The sequence below is a fragment of the Chinchilla lanigera genome, unplaced genomic scaffold (assembly GCF_000276665.1).
Source record: "Chinchilla lanigera isolate Chin_1 unplaced genomic scaffold, ChiLan1.0 scaffold00058, whole genome shotgun sequence".
NCBI lineage: Eukaryota > Metazoa > Chordata > Mammalia > Rodentia > Chinchillidae > Chinchilla > Chinchilla lanigera.
In genome coordinates this window covers 11,647,621-11,651,988 of record NW_004955459.1, presented here as the reverse complement: position 1 = coordinate 11,651,988, position 4,368 = coordinate 11,647,621, and positions in this window count along the sequence as shown.

The window sequence follows — 4,368 nt, the reverse complement described above, 5'->3', positions numbered from 1 at the left end:
AAACATTTTTTTATGTACAGTGGTCCCTCAGTTCATGCACTTAATTCTTTTCATGATTGTGGTTGCAACCAAATTACAATTTTAGGAAGAATTGAGTTCATGAATTGAGGCATCACTGTATTGGCCATTTGTAAGTCTTCCTTTGAGGAGTGTCTGTTCATTGCAAAATGAAGTTGTTTATTTTTCATTGCATCATTTATTTTGGAGAGGGGTCTAATTTTTTTAGTTCTTTATATATTCTAGATATTAGCCTTTTGTCTGAGGAATAGGTGGCAAAATTTTTTTCCCATTCTGTATGTTGTCTCTTCCTCCTGTTGTTTTTTTTTCTGTGCAAAAGCTTTTAATTTGATGATTCTATTTGTTGATTCTTGGTGTTATTCTTGTGAAATTGGGGTTTTGTTCAGTAATTTTTTGCCTGTGACTTCAAGAGTTTTACCTATTTGTCTTTCAGAAAGTTGTGTTTCTTCTTCAGCATTTATATCCTTGATTCATTTTGATTTTAGTTTTGCACAGGGTGAGATACATGAGTTTAGATTCAACCTTCTACATATGAACAGCCAGTTTTCCTGGCATCATTTGTGAAAACAGCTTTTTTTCCAGTGTATGTTTTGGCCCCTTTGTCAAAGATCAGATACATGAATGTGCTTGGAGTTGTTTCTGTACCTGTCTTTGTTCCACTGATCCACATGTCTGTTTTTGTGCCAGTACCATGTTGTAGATTTGAATATAACTTGAAATCCAGCATTGTTATGTCTCTTGGTTTGCTATTATTTCCCACTATTGCTTTTACTAATATTCTAGGTCTCTGTTGGATCCATATAAATTTGAGTATTGCTTTCCTTATTTTTGTGAGGAACAGTATATTGGTAATTTGATCAAGTGTTAAGGTTTGTGTCTAGATGTCCTACAAAGCCTCGTGCAATCATGGAGTGGGCTTCTAGAGTTTTTGCTTGATTCATGGTCCAATGCTGGGTTTATGGGTATGAATGCTGCACTGCCCTGGGGCAGGTAGCCTGCATACAATATAAGGAAGGGAAAGAGGCTTGCACTTCTTCCCCTTTTGGCTCTTGTTGCTTTTGCTCTCTTCAGCAGCCATGCGCTGTTGCCGTCTGCCATGTGCTACTCTTCCTTGGAGCCAGTCAAGTATGGATTGAAACCTTCACAAACTGTGAGCTAAATAAACCTTTCCCTCTTTGAGTGTCGAGTACTTTGTTCCAGCCATGAGAAAAAAGTAACCAAGTGTTATGCTTTGTATCTGTGTGTCCCCCCAAAGCCTCATGTGGTCATGGGGCAGACTTTTAGAGTTTGATTGATTATGGGTGTGAGAGCTGCACCCACCCTGGGGTGGATAGTTTGCATATGTAAGGGAAAGCAAGAAGCTGCTTGCGGCCATTTCCTGACTTTTGTGCTTGTTGCTTTGCTGTGTTCTGCTGCCATGAGCTGTAGCCCTCTGCCATGTGCCATTCTGCCTTGTAACCTGCCAAGTATGGACTAAAACCTCCACAAACTGTAAGAGAAATAAACCTTTCCTTCCTTAATTTTGGGCATCAGGTATTTTTGTCTCAGCAACTAGAAAAAAGTAATCAAGACACCAAGACACTGAGATTGTGTTAAATCTGTGTATCAGTTTTGGAAGTATGTCCATTTTGAATAACTTTGTTCTGTCTATCCAGGAACAGGGGATAGTTTTCCATTTTTTTCTTGTTCTCTTCAATCCTCTTTTATGACTACTGTAGTTTTCATTGTAGAAGCCTTTCACTTTCTTGGTTAATTGTTAAGTATTTTATTTTTCTTCATGTTATTGTAAATGGTATTATTTTCCTAATTTCTTTCTCAATGAGTTTCTCACTGCTACAGAGAAATGCTATTGATTTTTGTGTGTTATCTTTGTATCTTGCAATGCTACTGAATTTGGTTATTAATTCTAAATCTTGTTTTTTTATCTTTTTGAGAAAGGGTCTCACTATGTAGTTCAGGCTGGCCTTGAGCTCACTTTGTAGCCCAGGCTGGTCTCAAACTTGCATGATCCTTCTGCCTCAGTCTCCCAAGTGCTGTGATTACAGGCATGTGCCATCATGCCTGGCCTAAAAGTCTTTTGGTGGAATTTTTTTTGTCTTCTATGTAGGGGACTATGTCATTTGCAAATGATGATGTTTTGACTTCTGTCTTTCCTATACATACCTTTTTAATTGCTTTTTCTTATCTTGTTTTGCTGGCTAATGGTGTGAGAACTATATTGAACAGGAGTGGTGGTATGAACATCTTTGCCTTACTCTTGATTTTAGAGGGAAAGCTTTTAGCTTCACCCCATTTAATATAATTTTTGGCCATTGTTGTGTCATAAATGGTTTTTATTGGATTAAGATAAGGTCCTTGTCTTAGTTACTTTGTTACTTTTCTCACCGCTGACACAAAATACTGGACACCCAAAGTTAAAAGGGGAAAGGTTTATTTGACTCACAAATAATTGGCTGGCTCCCATGCAGCGTGGCACATGGCATAGGGGCAACAGTTCATGGTGGGGGAAGACTGCAAAGGCAACAAGCGAGAGCAAAAAGGGGGAAACAAGGCCTTTTCTGCCCTTTTATCTTATCTGGACTGCTGGCATTAGGGCAGTACCAGTTCTATCAGTGGAGTTATCTAGCAACCACCAGCCTTAATCCAAGCACCCTTAATCCCAGCATTACACTATGAAAGAGTCACAAACACTAGATTCAACTATCTCCAAAAAAGTCTGTCCCACATGACTGAAAGAGACTTTTAGGGGACATATAGACACAATGAATAGCAGTCCTTTCATACCTATTTTCTTCAGGGTTTTTGCCATGAATGGATGTTGGATTTTGTCAAAGGTATTTTTCTGCATCCTTTGAGATGATCATGATTTTTGCCCTTGCTTCTGTTTATGTGATATATTACATGTATTGATTTGTGTATGTTCAACCACCCCTATCTCCCTGGGAAGAATCCTACTTGGTCATTATGTATGATTTTATATGTATATATATATTTATTTATTTGCATTCTGTTTGCCACTATCTGCGTGAGGCTTGTCATATCTATGTTCATTAAAGTAATTGGCCTGTAGTTCTCTTTTTTGGTTGCTTCAAAGAAAAATATGTATTTTGTTACTGTTGGGTGGAAGACTGTATAGACAGTTATTAAGTCGATTTAGACCAAGGTTTAGTTCAATTCCAATATTTCTTTCTTGTTTTTTTTTTTTTTTTTTTGTCAAATTGATCTGTTTACTTGTGATAGAGACATATTTAGGTCCCCTACTATAGCTGTGTTGATGTTTATCTGATATTTTATGTTCATTAATGTTTGTTTTGTGAAGTTGGGTATGCTGGTGTTTGGTGCATAATGTCTATAACTGTTAACTATTCCCCTTGAATTGTTCACTTGACCAATATGTAGTAACTTGTTTGCTACTTCTGACCAGTTTTGACTTGAAGTCCACTTTGCCTGAAGATAGGGTAACTACTCTTGCTTGTCTTGCATGGAACTTTGCATGGAATATTGCCATTGCATGGAATATTGTCCTCCATTCTTTGATATTTAGTCTATAAATTTCTTTCTGGGTTAAATATGTTTCTTGTATACAGAATATTGTTAGATTTTTGTTTCTTGATCAATTCTGCCAGTCTGTTTCAGTTGATTGAAATATTGAGACTATTTATATTGAGAGTTATTATTGAAAGTTATTGAGCTAATCCTGTTATTGAGAGTTATTATTGAATTGAGCTAATCCTGTTATTGAGAGTTATATATTGTTTGTATTGAGAGTTATTATTGAAAGTTATAGAGCTAATCAGAAGCAATCCTTCTGATTGCTGATTCCCTTTTCTTTCTCTTCTGTGTAACCAATGGTTTTATAGAAAATGGAATCACAAGAAACTCAGGCTGGAATTCAGGGTTTGGAGAGTTAGGATGATGTTCCAGGAGAAGATGATATGACTGTCCAGTATTTGAATAAATGTAGATTTTTGTACATGAATAAATGTTGATTCTTGTACATGGTTAAATGTAGGTTGTTGTACAGTAAAAAGAAGACATAACCTAAAACAAGCCTTATTGCACCTTTTGGAGCAAAATTTAATATAAGGCCTGGTTATATTTTCAGAGAAGTACAGTATGTTGGACATCCATATTCTGTATCATTTTCTCAATCTAAGCTAGCTTTTTGTAATATCTTCTGTAGGTTTGCTAATTATTTTGTTTATTAGGTCCATTATCTATTTAGTTAATCCTCTTTTAACTCACCAACACTGATTTTTTAAAATCTCCTTTGTTATCCTTTTGATAATTTGACTGTGTGGCTTTTGATTTCCTTTGCCTTGCTGTCCCTGATTAGGTTTGGTAGAGTTA